Source organism: Peromyscus leucopus, chromosome 14 (assembly GCF_004664715.2).
Source record: "Peromyscus leucopus breed LL Stock chromosome 14, UCI_PerLeu_2.1, whole genome shotgun sequence".
Taxonomy (NCBI): Eukaryota; Metazoa; Chordata; class Mammalia; order Rodentia; family Cricetidae; genus Peromyscus; species Peromyscus leucopus.
In genome coordinates, this window is record NC_051075.1 from 60310069 (window position 1) to 60329409 (window position 19341).

A 19341-nucleotide genomic window follows, 5' to 3' on the forward strand; every position below is an offset into this window, starting at 1 on the left:
TTCCGAGAGACAGACATTTATCAGACTGTGATTGCTCCAAACCACAGAGGAGGCAAAAAAAAAAAAAAAAAAAAAAAAAAAAAAATCCGCAGGGATCCAGAACCACGCCTAACAGTGACTTTGAAATCTTCAAAAGTATGATGGGATCCTACAACGATGATTCCACATGGACTATGATAAAGCCTAGGCTGATTAACACCACGGAAAAATCGACTTTGGACTACAAACTGGTCAGGACAATTTCGAGATGACTAGCTGAGATGATTCAGCCTGACAGACTACTTGAGCAAGGACTTGAAACAAGCCCTGAACTTTCCTATTATGCAGAGACTGGACAAACGATACAGGACTTGATGATTAACCCCAAAATTTTCCTTTCAAGATTCCCTAAAGATATCTTCACCCCTAGAAAGCAAAGAGAAAAAGAGAATATAGATATGAGATAGATCATCGAATCTACTCTGAGAAAAAAGATAAAGAAATAATAGGATAAATAGGTAGATCACTGAATTTACACTGAAGAAAAATGGGAAGATATAAAAATGACAAAAGGTAGACTAATGAATCTATTATGAAAAGAAAAAAGAGAAAATATGGATATGATAAGATAAAAAGGGAGATTATGGAATCTACTTTTAAAAAGGAACTACTTGCTTTAAATAAGATAAGTAATGAAAATTTTTTGGTCTGAGTTTATCAGATGTTACTGGACTGGACATTGTTAATATATATAATGGAGTTTTTTGTCTGGATCTGTCAAATGTTAATGGACTAGACATTGTTAATGTAATCTTGACTGTATATTGCATATACTTATTGAAGATAGTTTTTCTTGTATTAGTTATAAGCTTTTTTAATTTTAGACAAAAAGAGAGGAATGTGGTGGTATTGTGTTCACCAAAATATTGTGTACTCTAATAAATTTATCTGGGGTCAGAGAACAGACAGCCACTAGATACAAAGGCTAGAAAATGGTGGCACTCACACCTTTAATCCTAGCATTCCAGCGATAGAAATCCCTCTGGATCTCTGTGAGTTCAAGGCCACATTGGAAATAGCCAAGCATGGTGACACACGCCTTTAATCCCAGAAAGCCAGCCTTTAATCCCAGGGAGTGGTGGTAGAAAGCAGGAAGATATATAAGGCGTGAGGGCAAGAAACTAGAAGCATTTTGGCCTGGTTAGGCATTTTGGCTGGTTAAGCATTTTGGCTGGTTCAGTTCAGCTGAGATTCATTCCTGTTGAGGACTCAGAGGCCTCCAGTCTGAGGAGACAAGACCAGCTGAGGATCCGGCGAGGTGAGATAGCTGTGGCTTGTTCTGTCCCTCTGATCTACCAGCATGGACCCCAATAACTGACCTTGGGTTTGATTTTATTAATAACAACTTTTAAGATTCATGCTACAGGAAGGAAGGGAGAGATTTAATCTGTATAAATGAAAAACATTAGAGAGAGACTTGATACGTAAAAAGAAAAATGTATTTAAGATTTATTTAAAAGGAAACTCTTAAAGTTGTATCCAGGCATGTATTCAAAGCTGGCTTGATTTTGAATGTTAATGATATATCCTGTTCAAATAAATCCCTTTTCCCAGACTCCTTAATCTCCCTGATTTAATTCTACACACACAAGCACACGCACACGCACACGCACACGCAAAAGCACAAGCACAAGCACACGCACACGCACACGCACATGCACACACACCATTTTCACTATACTTTATAATGTTTAGAAATAAAGTTGATCTGAAATCTGTATTTTCCCAGTCAAACAAAAGATTACTGTGACTTACGTAAATTAATATTTATTAATGAAAGCTTCATTTATACTTTAAAATTTTCTCAAGTGAAATTTCTTTTGTCTCATTGTTCACAGATAATGCCCCAAGATGATTTCTCTCATGAACTGTTCCCAGTGAAAGCACAATTACTAAGTACTACCACCAGTGATAATAATTAAACTTTTATTATCTCAGTTTCAACCCTGTCAGATCTGGGTCCCCAGAAGAGTGGCTTTGTGAGAGGCATTGGTAAACAGTGCAGTGTTTAACAACCTGGTGTTAAAGCTATAGAAGTATGTGAACAAGAATGTTTCAAAGAACAACATTTGTACTAAAGCCCTCCTTGGATGATATACAATGCAACATGTTTTGACTTACAATAATTTATGTGCCAAATATGTGGATCTTTTCCTTACACATGCTAACCTGTAGCTGTTCAGATTTCTTCTAAGTATCTATGGCTTAATTCTGTGTATATTCTATTTCTGGATATCTATATTTTAATACTGACACTAGCTATCCAAGTCAAATTGCACAGGTAAGTATTCAGTCTCACAAAACCTTCTTCATCTTTTAGAAGCTGTTGTTGACTGTTAATTAGTTAGTCCATTTTTTTTTTAAGTTTCTGAGACAGAGTCTCAGAAAGTAGGCTAGTCTCACTTGAAAACAGTATATAGCCAGCTGAGGATGACTTTGTAATTCCTAATCCTCCTTCCTCTATCTTCTAAGTATTGCAATTACAGGTGTGCGCTAACACGCCTGATTTTAAGTAGTAGTGGTGATATAATCCAGGGCCTCATGCATGCTAAGTAAGTATTCTACCAACTGAGATATAACCTAGCCCACAGTCTTCAGTTACTAATGATATTCTGGGCTCCTTCTGTTCCCAGTAGCGATGAGTCTCTATAATCCCACATCATGATTGACAAATTTTTAGAGGAGCACCAAGAATATTAGGTACATTTTCCCAATAACTATATTTTGCTGTTGGAACCCAAGAGAAGACAAATAAAAGGCATGTGTAGGGCAACAAATGATGGAGAGGTTGTTGTGTTTTCATGTTCTCCCCAAGCATGTCATCCCCCCAGTTATTGCCCAAGGGTAAGAGGAAGTAGGAAACCCTGAAGCTGACCATATGCCTTGCAATATATTCTACTTTGCTGTGGTTGACTAAATCATTGGTTACTATTGATGAACTCCACTTCCAGCCACCTTTCTAATCATGAAGCTGATATAACATTTTATTCTTACAATCATGTAATTATTTTCTTTAGTAACCAACCACCATTCTGAAACTGAAGGCCCACTAAGATTTATCTTATCAGTACTAAACCAGGTATTTAACATGGAGTTATTATAAATATCCAAAGATGTTCCTCTTCTAACTATCTATAGAGAAACTCGGAGATTTAAAAATTGTGTGTGCTAGGATTTGGGGGTGAAGATCATATACATGTATCTCTTATGATATGGTAGTATCCAGATAGTTTTACTTTATGATTTTGTGTTATTATTTCTGCTTTAAACAAACTTTGATAAAGGTAAACTTTTCCCAGTGATAAATAATAATGGCACAACTAAAGTGTTAAAGAAACAATAAGAAAGCAAAACAGAGGATTGATTATTAAGAAAGAAAGAACTAAAACTGGTAATGTCAAGGTAATGTGAGAGTCAACACAGCTACACTATAACTAAATGTAAATATTAAATGACTGCATTAATAGAAGTTTTTCCACTTTAATTTGGGATGCTTGTACTAGTCTATGACCACTAGTGAGTCAAATGTTTCTAGATGTTATTGTGTTCAAATTATTATAGCATAAAAATGAATGAATTATAGTGATAGCTGAGTGCTGGACACCTATTCTCTAAAACAGAAAAAGTAGATCAGAGGTGTCCCTGAGTCCCCACCTCCCCAAACAACAGAGGGTAATGTTTTTGCCCTTTGTTGAACTCCAGAACTTGATGATAATATCCTATTCCTGAAGAAGCCATGCACATTGGTCACAGGGCTAGTTGACCTGCATTTTCTAGATTGCAAATATGTGGGGTACTCAAAACAGAACAATAGTAAAAAGAAACAAACAACAAACAAAAAATAACTTTATTTTACCATTATTGTAGAGATTTTCATATAATTTATATGAAAATAAAATACAAATTATATATATATATATATATATATATATATATATATATATATATATCCATCTCTGTCTGTAATTATTGCATCTCCACTACATGAAGTTTAACTTCATACCTAGCAGTGACTCTGACTACAGTCAGTTATTGTATGGACAGTGTGAGCATGCTCCTTTCCTTGATCAGGATGTTTTCCCTCTAGCGTGAAATCTGGCTCATATGATTAACTATCCAGGGACTTAATTGTTCTCTCTCAGCACATACATAAATACGTATTAGTTTCTGAGTGGCTAACTGGTGCCGTCTGCTTTAGCACACAGGTTAAGGTGTATATGTGTAGTAACATTCTGAAAAAGTTATTTGAGAATTTCATATAGTGTATTTTAATTTAATTCAGCCTTCTCTCCTCTCCTCAGATCAGCCCTTCACACCCAATCAGTGGCCTCTTTTTCTATTATTTTAAATAATCCAATGTGTACTACCTATATATTCCCGTGTGTAGCGTCGTTCAGTGGATTATGGTCTCCTGAACAGGAACCATCCCCTAAAAACACTGATTCTTCTTTCGTCAGAAGCCATCAACTCTCCACAGCTTGTCAGCTGGAGGTGAGGCTAATGACCCACTTTCTTTCCATGCTAGAGTGTTATCTGACTGCATTTTATTCAGGTCTTGTGAGGGAAACCGTTGGTAAATTCATGAGTGCATTTGTCCTGTCACGGCCAGAAGACACTGTTTTGCTCCAGTTATCTTGGCCTCTTGTTTTTATGATCTTTTTGCACCACTCAGTTCCTGAGTCTTGAGGATGGGCAGGATATGGATGCACCATTTTGGCTGAGTACTGCCAAGTCACCTCTTCTTGGCACCTTGGCCAGTTGGGATTTTCTTTGTTATCCACAGTTCACGGAACGTTTTCTAATGAAGCCTGAGAGCTGTGCTGGTCAATGGGTACAAACATACAAATTGAGGGAATATTTTGATACTGTGTCTGTTTAGCATAGTAGTAGAAATGCTCATCCCTGAGGCTCTTGTCCTCCGATGCATAAGTTAAAGATTCTGCAACAGTGGCTGGTTTTTCAGACCTTTGTGATTATGGAGTTGGCATGTTCAGATGCAGAGTATAAATAATAAACTTTGAGTGTTCTTAGTTTCCATTTATTGCACACCTCTGTGTCTAACATAGCATGATTCAGGCTTTCTGGTCAAGTCTTTGGGATGGATTAACTTAATCCACCAACCCTAAGTTAAGGATGTCATTGAGAATACTGGAAACTCACAACATAGATTGTCTTTTTTTAAATTATGATCTTTTTATTTTATAATTTAATTTAATTTTACATATCAGCCATGGGTTCCCTTGTTCTCCCCCTCCCCCCGCCCTGCCTTCCCCCCAGCCCACCCCCCATTCCCATCTCCTCCAGGGCAAAAACTCTGTTGAGGATTGAGTTCAACCTGGTAGATTCAGTCCAGGCAGGTCCAGTCCCCTTCTCCCAGGCTGAGCCAAGTGTCCCTGTATAAGTCCCAGGTTTCAAACAGCCAACTCATGCACTGAGTACAGGACCCAGTCCCACTGCCCGGATGCCTCCCAAACAGATCAAGCTAATCAACTGTCTCACTTATCTAAGAGGGCCTGAAAAAGTTGGGGACTCCTCAACTATTGGTTCATAGTTCATGTGTTTCCACTAGTTTGGCTATTTGTCCCTGTGCTTTATGCAACCTTGGTCTCAACAATTCTTGCTCATACAAACCCTCCTCTTTCTCTCCAATTGGACTCCTGGAGCTCCACCTGGAGCCTCACCATGGATCTGTGCATCCAGTTCGCTCAGTCATTGGATGAGGTTTCTAGCATGACAATTAGGGTGTTTGGCCATCCCATCAACAGAGTAGGTCAGTTCAGGCTGTCTCTCGACCATTGCCAGCAGTCTATTGTGGGGGTATCTTTGTGGATTTCTGTGGGCCTCTCTAGCACTTTGCTTCTTCCTATTCTCATGTGGTTATCATTTATCATGGTCTTTTATTCCTTGTTCTCCCTCTCTGTTCTTGATCCATCTGGGATCTCCTGCTTGCTCCCCTAAGCTCTCTTTCCCTCAACCCTTGCCCTTCATTATCTCCACTCACATCCATGCTGTTCATGTCGATCTCATCCATTTCTCTGTCACTGGGCAATCCCTGTGTTTTTCTTGGGGTCCTGTTTTCTAGGTAGACTCCCTAGAGTCATGAGTAGCAGTCTAGTCATCTTTGTTTTACATCTAGTATCCTCCTATGAGTGAGTACATATGATGTTTGTCTTTCTCAGTCTGGGTTACCTCACTCAGGATGATTTTTTCTAGATCCCTCCATTTGCCAACACAGATTGTCTTAACTCAGCTCTAACTGTCCCAACTGAGGTCCACACTAAGATATTCAGTAAGTGTTTTGATTTATGGCTTTATTTTGTTACAGGACCATAAAAGTTCATCTTACCATTTCCACATTGCAACCTGAATCTATGTTTCAGGGCCATGGTCACTCATATTTGCCTCATATAAATATTCTCCTGTTCTTTTTGAGATGAGAGCTGTGTTTTGCGTTAACATTTAGAGTAAATAATGTAGGTATGTCAGTTTTATTCGTGTGGTTATGAAAAGCTTCCTCTCTCAAAGAGGATTCAGTTTAGTGTAGTATGTTATGCTGAGCTTCAAGTAGCACTGATATTCATAGTATGCTTAGAGATTGCCCAGGCCAGCTTGGAACTCAATTTAGATTAGCAGGTCCCAAACTTACAACTCTTCAGTTATAGCCTGCAGAGTAGCTGGGAATATAGGCCTGCACCAAGTATTCTTGCATTTTACCATTTTATAAATGAAAACTTTAAAGAAAATATACTCACCATCTTTCCTGAAATAATATAGTATTGTAATGGTTATTACGACAAAACTCCTGAATTTGTGTCTTTGTATTTTAATTTTCCAATGATTGCAGATACTGTGGATTAACAATTGCTTCATTATCTTCCACTCAAGCTGTAATTTTGGAGTCAAGGCCTCTGATATGCTTTAGATGAGCTGTAGCCAAAGGGGAATATTATAAAGGCTTAGTCACTGAAATTTTGCTGTGGAGAGATGTTGGAGCTTTTAAGCGGTGAGAAATATGTATGCTATTGAAGAATGCTGGGATACGAGGCACTGCACTTTTCCTTTTGCTTCCCAGGCTGTGAGTTCTGCTGTTTCACGGTTAAGATCATACTCTCAACTGAACTTGAACTCTGGCTGAAAAACTCCTGATCACTAGCTAATGTAAAACTTTCCTCTGTATTACTTAATTATCTAGGACATTTTGTTATAACAATGCCATAGTAACTAATACACAAATGGAAGGGTAGAAGTTAAAACCTCATTTGCATTTCTGTTTTCTACTGCATCAGATAAGTGCAAACAAAAGCCTGCTGTGTGCCTGACTGCCTACACAAACCTTTATGCTAATGATCACTTCATTTAATATAAATTATAACTTCCCCTCTGAAAGAAATCATGTAAATCTCACTAGCTGAGAGTATTTCCATTTTGTTTCCCAAGTGACATAGGCAACATTGCCACAGTAATTAGATCTTGATTAGTAGCATAACAAAAGAAAACTCTTGTGAATTTGACAACTGATAAAGAAAAAAAGGAAGGTGGCAAGGGATGGAGTGGGGGGTTGCAAACAAAAGATGATAGTTAGTTCTGTGTTTCTAATTCCTTGGTTGCTTTCCTACTCTCAATGTAAGACCAGAAAATGAAAGGGATGTTGCTGGAAATAATGAGTTCAATTATTTTGTTATTAAGACATTATTGGTAGAGTAGGAAGAGGGAAAGCTACTAAGAAAACAAAGCTCAATTTAATTCCAATTCATAGCTTTCATAACATGTGATACATCTTCCTTGAAAATAAACACTAGCAAGAGACAATGAGCTGCGGGAATCATTCCGTTAGTTTTGTAATCGGAGTAAGTATATTGGACTCTAATTAAAAGCCTCAATAATATAATTAATGCAACCTTGAATGTGTCTGTTCCTGCAGAATAGAATATCATCCTGAAGTCATTTGCACTGATAATTATGGCAGAGATCTTTTTGATGGTATGGGTACATTTTACACATATAAAAATGAGTTAATGTCATAAGAATGTAAGAAGAAAGTGCATCCTTTAAAAATAAAGAAATCAGAAGGCAATACTGAAGAGATTATATATGTGTGTGTGTATATGCATACATACACATATCCATTTACACACAGAGAAATAAAGAATAAATCACAGACAAACTAGCAAATTTACAGAAATAAAGACATACAGATTATGGAGTTTTCATGATTTGGCTGCTGGACAGTACAGCTTGTCTGTGAAGTTGGCCTTCTACATCCCCAAGGTACAATATGAATCACTGCAAGTAAGACATTGAAGTTTGCAAATTTAGATGATACTGAAGGAGGAAGGCATAACTGCCACACTTCTCTGTGTATCTGAGGCCTATACTATATTGAGCCACAGGGAACAATGCTGCACTCAGTGAATGGAATACTGAGGGAACTTGATAACTCACCAATCTCTCAAGAATATATAAAAATAAAAAATTATTTCTCAAATATGCACACATTTCACTGCAAGACCATCTAATACCATCCATGTACAAATGGATAACTCTGCTTCTCAAGCCACCCCTCCTTTTCCTGAGCCCAAGAGACATGCTCAGATACCTCCATATGCTCATGGCAGATGGACAGGAGTCAAATTGAACAAGTGCTTTCTGTTGAAGTTATATCATCCATGCTTACATCATTGGCTAGGAAACATCATGTGATTTTTGCCTAGATGGAAGGAGAGAGAAAGAAAACAAAACCCTCCAGTAGAATGGGAGGATAGTTATTGAAAGCTTTCATGAGAAAGGTTGACTTTATAGGGCAAATAATGGAGGTCTTTAATACAGTCCACCAAAGGCAGAAATTAGTTGTATGTAAAGCAATATTAAATGTGGTTTTACAAAGTGAAGTCTGTAATTTAGACTGAAACTTCACTGTATTTATAATTATAACAACTAGTTATGATCATGATGCTTATGTGAATTGTATGTATTTTATCATTGCAAATTTCTCTTATGGTTAAGCAGATATGCAGAGAAAAATATAGGGACTGTATACTAAACTCCATTTCTGATTTCATTTTATTCTTTTGGCACTAGTGCCTCATAAACCTCACTTGAGAAACATGATTGCATATGTATATTTTTATGAAAAATTCCCTTTCAAATATGAGGTGGGAAATAAAGTATCAAGATGAGGTACTGGATTCAAAGTCAAATAAAAAGAGTTTTATATAAATTTGCTTTTATTTTTATGGATGATATAAATGAGATATGAGTGGAATATAGAGCTAGTAAACATTTGAAAGGGATACTTTAGCAGAAAAAATTCTAAATTAGCATTCAAATGTCTCTTTAAAAACCAAGTTGATATAAAAGCAGTCTACTTTGCTCAATCATTTTTTATTTTACGACACATAATTCTTCAATATTAACAAAATCAGGAACTCAATATTTGAATTGTGTTTCATCTTTGCTTTTCAATGAGCACTTTATTTTCCTCTAAAGGTTTGTTTTTATTTAGATTTAAAAAACTAAATATGTTTTGTTGCTTTTCTGTTTAAATATATTTCTTCATATAAGTACACCTTAAAAGGTATGAAAGTGTTTAATCAAGATTACTTAGATATTACTTAGATAAGACAAAAATTCTTGTATCTATATATAAAGTCTAAGAAGTGGAAAACAGCTATGCTGTTTAGTTTGATGTCAACTTGACACAAGCTAAAGTCATTTTGGAAGACAGAACATCAACTGAAGAATTGCCTTGGCTGGCCTCGAACTCATGATCCTCCGGTCTCCACCTCCTTCAGCAAATTCTACCGGCCACCACAAACAAATGAATGGAACTAGAAAAAAAAAATCATCCTGAGTGAGGTAACCCAGACTCAGAAAGACAAACATGGTATGTACTCACACATAAGCGGATACTAGATGTAAAGCAAAGGATAACCAGACTGCAACTCACAACTCCAAGGAGGCTCCCTAGTAAAGAGGACCCTAAGAAAGACACAGGGATCGCCCAACAACAGATAAATGGATGAGATCTACATGAGCAAACTGGACATGATGGAAGAGTAATGGAGGGCAAGGGTCAGGGGAAAGAGAGCTTAGGGGAGCAGGAGTTCCCAGCTGGATCAGGAACAGAGTGGGAAAACAAGGAAAGAGATACCATGATAAATGAAGACCCCATGGGAATAGGAAGAAGCAGAGTGCTAGAGAGGTACCCAGAAATCCACAAAGGTGCCTCCACAATAGACTACTGGCAATGGTCGAGAGAAAGCCCGAGCTGATCTGATGGCTGAACACCCTAACTGTCATGATAGAACTCTCATCCAGTGACTGATGGAAGCAAATCCAGAGATCCATGGCCAAGCCCCAGGTGGAGCTCCAGGAATCCAATCAGTGAGAGAGAGGAGGGATTATATGAGCAAGAGATATTGAGACCGTGATTGGAAAAAGCACAAGGACAAATAACCAAACTAGTGGAAACACATGAACTATGAACCAATAGCTGAGGAGACCCCATGGAACTGGACCAGGCCCTCTGGATAAGTTAGACAGTTGATTAGCTTGAACTATTTATGAGGCCCCCAGGTAGTGGGACCAGGACCTGTCCTTAGTGCATGAGCTGGCTTTTTGGAACCTAGGGCCTATGCTGAGACACTTTGCTCAGCCTTGGTGTAGGGAGGAGAGGACTGGACCTGCTTCAACTGAATCTACTAGGCTGAGCTGAAAACCCAGGGGAGACCTTGCCTTGGAGGAAGTGGGAATGGGGGGGAAGGCAGGGGTTGGGAGGAGGGAGGACAGGGGAATCCATGACTGGTATGTAAATTTAAATTAATTATAAAATAAAATTTCAAAAAAAAAAAGAATTGCCTCCAATGAGAGTGGCCTATGGGCAAGCCTTTGGTCATTTCTTGATTGATGATTGATATAGGAGGGTCCATCTCACGGTGGGCTGTCCTCATGGACTCACCTGGGCTTATAGTCCTTCATGCTGTAGGAAAACAAGCTTAGCAAGCCATGATGAACAAACCAGTAAACACTCCTCTATGGCCTCTGTGTCAGTTTCTGCCTCCTGGCCCTTGCTTTGAGTTCCTGCCCTGACTTCTCTCCATTATAGATTATGAGGCAGAAGGATAAGATGAAATACACTCATCCCTCTTAAAGTTACTTTTGGTCAAGTTGTTTTAAAAAAGCAATAGAAACTGTTACTAAGACAACTTGTCTGAATGAGATCAGGCACAGCAGGCATTTCTGTTGAAAACTGGGATGTATAGGCTCCATTCCGCTGGTTTTGTTTTTATTTTTATTTTTTTTTTAATTAAAGGTATGGACATGAGTGAGGTAATAACTTTCAAGTGCCCTAATTCTCTATATGGGAGATTCATACCTACAGATCAATACAGGGACAGCTCAGAAGCATAACTCATTGTAAGGGTGCCTAGGTCAGTGGTTCTCAAGCTCACTAATGCTTTGACCTTTTAATATAATCCCTCATGCTGTGGTGACCCCAACAATAATAATATTTTTGTTGCTACTTCATAACTGTAATTTTGCTACTGTTATGAAATGTAACATAAATATATGTGTTTTAGAATCGTGTTAAGTGGTCCCTGTGAAAACATTGTTGAACTCAGGGGGTCATGACCCACATGTTGAGAACCACTTAGGTCTAGCCCCTAAACAAACAATAATATATGGATATGATTGAGCTAATAATTTTAGAGTACACTAAGTCTATGCATAGGAATATTCTTACTTTACTTGTCAATATAATTCTACCAGGGACAATCAATAAATAATACCCTGGATCCATGATGAGACTGTCTAGGTAATAACACAATGTTTGTAATAATCATGGCATACACAAGCACCTTTACTTGCCTCTCAGAAAAAAAAATAATAGCCACTGAACTAATCGTAGGAAGAGAGGCCTAGGAGTTTTCCCCATGACTCCAGACAGCTTTTTCATTATTTAGACACTCAATGTTTCTTCTGACTTATGACTATCTTACATTCTACAGAATACACGTAGTGCCCCTGTGGAAGTAATTATCTATAAAACATCCATGTGTATTTATATAGTAGATGGTACTTTCACAGGTCCCTAAAGTGTATTTTAAGAATGATAACAACTAAAGTTTTGATGTGATGGGTATTATTTAGCATCCAGATCAAAGAATATATAGCACTTTTAAATTTTAAGAAGCAATTAAACAGCTGAAATTGAAAGTATTAAAGGGTAGAAATTATTAGAAGCTATATATGTGATTTGCTTTGAAATTTGGTTTCTAAAACATTATCTTAAATTTTAATATAATGGAAACTGGAAATTTAAGGCATTTCAGCTTATTCATGTTTAAAACATTATTTATCCAAAGATCTGGGTCATTACATTGAAATGTATAAAGTATTCCCCACTTTATAATGATTTCTTCTGAAATTCTGTAAAACTAGAATAAAATAAAACAATAGGTGAAACTGACCACAAATTATTGACATCTCTAAATTAAAGATTTCTACTGTTCCTCTTATAATTTAGAAAGGTCTGGTTATAAGAACTTAAGCCCTTACAAGTCAATTATAAAAAAATGCTTGTAAATTTGTTGGCTATCAAACTTTCTGCAAAAGTAGGTATTTGATTCACATACAAACTGAGGTATATTAATTTGTATTTTATGAGAAGCAGTTAATTTTGGACACAAATCTTCCTCAGATACATTATCTATCATTAAGAGACAAACTTATTTTCATAACAAAGCTGGACTTCTGCCTGGACCAAAACCAAATAGAAAACTGCTGCCCACAGTCCCAAAGATGACCCAATGCTCCTAAACTTGACCAAGATCCCTCTCATAGCCTGAAGTGAACACATGAACACATACTCTTGAGGTCACTTACCACAAATTTGCCTGACTTGAGTCATTTGTAACCTTTGTCACTAAACATATCTCTATTCTCACTCTTCAGTCTAAAAGGTCCATCCACAGATTGCTGTGTTTGTGCAGTGAGGTACGAGATAAAGATGGGGTGAGATGGATGCATTAGTATTAACAATGAAAATACTAATGATAAAGATAGTGGCCATCTTTGCAATCAGTGGTGAGAGGAGGCAAGAGGAGTGAAAGCTTCATTTCTGCAAGACTGTCCCTTTCATTACTGAATGACATGATTTCCTGTGATTTATCATGTCTTTCTCCAATGAGACTAATATTGTCACTCTTGAAGGTCATATCAGGCAACACACTGAGAGAAATGTCCTTTGCCCAAAACATTCTCAAAGCCATTTGTCAGAATACAAAAATTCTAAGAGAAGTAATGCCTGACAAGCAAAGGGATTCTTAGAAAGGACCTACTATCTTGGAATGAAAACACTGCAGCAAAAAGCAACCACCAACAACCAGGTAAAGCATCATAGGATCAGAACTGAGGAGCAATGTAATTTATCTCTATCTTTCTTCTGGCTCCTGAGAGGATTATAATTAATTCAAAAACTATAGCTAAGTATTTCTACCAAACATAAAGTTGACCAATTAGCTTTTGTCATTCTTGTTTGGAGTCCAATGCCATAGATTTTTACAGAAGATCAATATATATTGATTATTACTCATGATTCTATTTCTTCAGTGAAATATCATCCCACCTTACAATCTTCCCAATATTTAATCTAAATGTTTTAACATTTGTTGACATCCAATTTTAACTTTTTTATTTCTTGCAAATGAAATATATCATAAATGGAAAAAATGGTGAATGGCTTCTTTATACAGTAGCTTCTTTTATATGCAAGGTCAGATCATAGCCAGTTTTTAAATATTTATTATTACTGTCTATTTTTAGACCATCTTTAACTCTATCTTCTATGAAATTAATGCCAGTGAAATATCAATAAAATCCATTTGTGAAAAAAAAAAGGTTGACACCAAAGTCAGTGCATAGAAGAAAAACCACTGTTTATGCTTCATAAATTAAACTTAAGGAGACCCTTTCTGAACCTTTTACCTGTGTGCCAGGAGATGGAATTCTCTTTTTGGCTGTTGTTTATTGTTCTGTGTATATGATGGAGACACTTTGAGTATCTCCCTTATACCATAAAGCTAACTGGTGCTGGACATGATGGGAGATTCCTGTAATTCCAAACCACAGGAGCTGGAGGTAGGAGGATCAGGAGTTCAAGGTGAGCTATGTGAGATACTATTTAATAAAACAAGCAAAGCAAAATAAAACAATTCATCATACAATTTGCCCTTTTGCATGTCTTATCATTTATGATGTGATTGGAGAAAAGGGTTTGTGAATAAATGAAACTAAAAAATTAAGAAGCACTTGAGTATTTTGAAAATATTTATATAAAAAAATCCTTCAACTGTGTTTTACAAGCACAATGTAGTCACAATTTGATTCATAATGTGTTAAGGAAGCAATCACACCACAATATTATCACTGACATGTTAATGTAGCTTAATAATGAACTAGATATTCTAATGAAAACATATTTACCCTTGGTATACTCATATTTGGAAATGGAGATATGATCTTACCTTTAATAAATTTATAAGTGAAAGTAAGAAAATAATTTCCATGTAATCATGATTTTAAGGCATGAAAGTCTTTTTAAAAGCTTCCCGCCTGGCAGGCCTTATGGTGATGTCTAAAAGTGCTCAGGATGCTGAGGCAGGGTGAGATGTTGAACCAATACCACCCTGGGTTACAAACTGAGACTGTATATAAAAACAAACAAATAAGACAAAAAGTATAAAACGATGACCATTGGGTGCCCAACCCTAATTGGTACACCTACAACACAACTGTTATACCCTAAGAAACACCGTGGAAGAAAGATGATAAAAGCTGTATGAGCCAGAGGACCAGGACATGCACTGTGAGATAATATCTTGTATATATGATAGAGAAGCTGGACTCAGGAAATCTCAACAATATGAATAGGTTATCTAATCTCAAGTGATCAGCCCCTAAGCAAATTTATATATATGGAATCAGCAGATTGTATTTTTATATGTGATATGATGTGATGTGATGTGGTGAGTGTGTGTTTGTGTGTGTGTGTGTGTGTGTGTGTGTGTGTGTGTGTGTGTGGTGTGAATATGTCTCTCCCTGGCCATCCTGGCCCTCAATATTAGGCTATGGTGGCCTACCTCAGTGCAAGTATCTCTTCCTGACTCCAAACCCTGGGATTAAAAGTACCATCTACTTTGCTTTCTTTCTTTCTTTCTTTCTTTCTTTCTTTCTTTCTTTCTTTCTTTCTTTCTTTCTTTCTTTCTTTCTTTCTTTCTTTCTTTCTTTCTTTCTTCCTTCCTTCCTTCCTTCCTTCCTTTCTTTCTTTCTTTCTTTCTTTCTTTCTTTCCTTCCTTCCTTCCTTCCTTCCTTCCTTCCTTCCTTCCTTCCTTCCTTCCTTCTCTCCCCCCCCCCTCCCCGGTGCTGGGATTAAAGGCATGTGCTACCACAGCCATGCACTTTTTTTTTAATCCTTTGTTTGGGGACTGTAGCTTCTTCTGTCTACGTGGCAGGCACTTTACCCATCAAGTTTTCCCCAGCTTCCTAGGCTGTGTACCTTTTTAAAACAATCTCATTAATATGTGTGAAAGCAAGCCATGTTGAATGTGATTGTCTTCCATAACCGATGATGTAGTATTTTTCCATTGAACTTTTTTTTTTTTTTTTTTTTTGGTTTTTCGAGACAGGGTTTCTCTGTGTAGCTTTGCGCCTTTCCTGGAGCTCACTTGGTAGCCCAGGCTGGCCTTGAACTCACAGAGATCCGCCTAGCTCTGCCTCCCGAGTGCTGGGATTAAAGGCGTGCGCCACCAACGCCCGGCTTACATTGAATTTTATACAGTGTAAAGCCTAAATATTTGATAAATACAAGTACCCAAGACATTTATAAGATGAACAGTCTATGTTACCGAACATCATGTCCAGCCTCGAGATTTATTTTAAAATTCTACATTCATCACTTCACTACAGTAACAAAGAATCAAGCTGATGATATGTTCAAATTCCTTTCTTTTTGTTCATACATTTTTATTATATTATTTTGAGATTATAATATAATTACATTATTTTCTTCTTCAGTTTCCTCCCACCAAACACTCTCTTGCTTTGTTTCAAATTCATGGCCTGCTAATTTGTGTGCTCTCCCTAGGAAGGACAATTTCTTTCACTCCCAGCATTCCTCATTTGCCTACCTTTTTTTGTTCAGGATTGAGGTCTACTGAGCTCCTGTCAATCCATGTTAGAATGTCTATTGGTATCTTCCTTGTTCAATACATGTTGGTCAGTCATGTTGTGGGAAGACTTTGTGGGTGCAACCTCTGACCTTTCTAGGAGATACACAAACTCTATTCCTCTGGCTCTTACAGTCTTTCCATATACTCTCTTGCAATGATTCTGGAGCCTTAGGTGCCAGAGCTGTATTGTAGAATCATCAGTTGTGAGTGGGCTCCAGAACTTTGTATTTTGATTGGTTGTGGTTTTCTGTAATTGTCTCCATCTGTTGCAAATGGAAGTTCCCTAGATAAAGGATCAGGACTGCACTCAAATTTCTTCCTTCTCAGAGTTAGAGTTGAACCTTTTAATAGTTTAATGCGTTTCATGCTTGCCTTGTAATTTGGAAAAATGAGACAACAGCCTTTTATATACATAAGCCAGTCTTGCTTGGCATACTGTGTAATGCACTCCCATTCATAAATGCAAGCTTATGTTAGAGGCATACATTCATGTACCCCCAAGAGGGTTATTTTATGGAATTAGCAGTCTTTTGTTGGATGCCTACCATGTAATAACCACTGCCCACATGAAAATGGGGAGTTCAGGACAAGCTTCTAAAAAATTGCACATTTTCAGTGTGGGATAGGTAAATGAGTCAGGAAATAGAACATGGTGCTATTGTTCTTCTGTCTCAGGAATGTACACAGATAATACAAAGAAAGAAATCAAGGGGAATCCAATGTAAGGACCATGCCAATGAAATTCAGCATTATTTTCCTTTTTTCCCAATCTTTTCTTTCTTTTGAAAGTTTGATTAGCAAATGAAATCTAAGAGGTATGAGGGTAAGTGTGTGTGAGTTTGTATTAATAACTTTTATCACAGTTTGGCAAAGTATGTCTTAAGAATTAAACCTATGGATTTTATTGTATACACAAAGAATTCAAGTTAGAGTTAATTGCTTTTCCAGTCAATTAATCTACATGGTAATAAACAAGTTTGCCCCTTTACTTACATACCCCTTTGTAGCAGGCTTTCTTGGATTGCCAGCCTCAAATCATGACATGGAGACTTATTATTAATTATGAATGCCTACCCTTAGCTTAGGTTTGTTTCTAAATAGCTTTTTTTTGTAACTCAAGTTGACCAAATTTTATTAATCTACGTGCTGCCCTCAGGCTCTTTTACCTCATCTACATACTGTCTATTCTGTTTTCCTGCTTCCTTCATGTCCTGCTGGCTGGCTCTCCTTTTCTCTCTGCCAGCCAGCCCTGCCTATCCCTCCTCTGCCTCCCTATTTATTGGTTGTTCAGCTTTTTATTAGACCAATCAGGTGCCTTAGACAGGTGGGGTGAAACAGCAACAAATCTTTTTTTTGTTGTTGTTGTTTTTTTTTTTTTTTTTTTTTTTTTTTTTTTTCGAGACAGGGTTTCTCTGTGTAGCTTTGCACCTTTCGCTTTGGAGACCAGGCTGGCCTCAAACTCACAGAGATACGCCTGCCTCTACTTCCCGAGGGCTGGGATTAAAGGCGTGCGCCACCACCGCTGGAGAGATGGCTCAGTGGTTAAGGGCGCTGGTTGCTCTTCCAAAGGTCTTGAGTTCAAAGTTCAATTCCCAGCAACCACATGGTGGCTCAGAACTGTCTATAACAAATCTTTAAACAAATACGGCATAAACAAAAGTAACACATCTTGAGCTGGGGGGGGTGGGGAACGCCTTTAATCCCAGCACTTGGGAGGCAGAGACAGGCAGAACTCTCTGTGAGTTCGAGGCCAGCCTGGTCTACAGAGTGAGTTCCAGGAAAGGTGCAAAGCTACACAGAGAAACCCTGTCTCCAAAAACTAAAAAAAAAAAAAAAAAAAAAAGCAACACATCTTTACATAGTTAAACAATGATTCTTCGACACAATCAAACGTAACATGTCTTTACATAGTTAAGAAATTATTCTATTCCACAACATCCCTTACTGTCTATACAGGCATGTGATGTCTTTCCTTTCTTATATAAAAACAGTTCATCCAGACTTTTTTCTTTTCTTTCTTTCTTTCTTTTTTTTTGTTTTTGTTTTTTTTTGTTGTTGTTGTTGTTTTTTCGAGACAGGGATTCTCTGTGTAGCTTTGCGCCTTTTCTGGAACTCACTCTGTAGAACAGGCGGGCCTTGAACTCACAGAGATCCACTTGCCTCTGCCTCACAAGTGCTGGGATTAAAGGTATGCGTCACCACTGCCGGGCCTTCATCCAGAATTTTATTTAATTTACCAGGGTGCTTAAATACAGAACCCATCTAGCAAAAGGCTCTCATTCTCTTAGAGATTAAATAAATACTCTAACATGTTATTCATTAACATTCTATAACCTGTTATATAGAAAGCCTGATCAGTTGCTTTCCTCTGCAGTATTTTAGGACCAAAATTTCATTAGGAAGCAAGAAAAACTTAAGAAAACTCATTTAACTCTGATGGGGGTCCCAGGAGCTACAATCACTTAACAGCTTTTAAATCATGAGATTTTTAACACCAAGACCTACTTAATAGACAGAAACTTAGAGCCAAACAGTGGTGGTGCACACCTTGAATCCTAGCCCTCAGGAGGCAGAGGCAGGTGTGTCTCTATGATTTCAAGGCCAGCCTGGTCTGAATATGGAGTTCCAATATAGCCAAGGGTATACAGAGAAATCCTGTCTTGAAAAAACAAAAAATAAATTAAAAATATATAAATAATAAACAGAAATTTAGATTCCTTACCTTTCCTGTCCATATTTTAAAATGGTCATTATCGTAATATTAAATAACTAAAGTAGGTGTATGAAGAATGTAAATGCTAATACTCAAATGTCCTACACTAGTGATAAAGCTGCCTAGGAGGCAGTTCCAGTGAACTTGAGCATTTTCTCCAGGATTCTGAATTTTCGTTCCATCTCCAAATCTAATTAAATCATCTGATATGAAAATAAGCAAATAATCAAAGCTGCTTGCCTCAATCATTAGATGACATTATGTTTTACTGGTGACTGCATAATCTGGACTTTGTGTGCTTTCTCTTATGGCATATGGGATGAACGTGACAAAATCAACTGGAAAAAGAATGTCCCTACC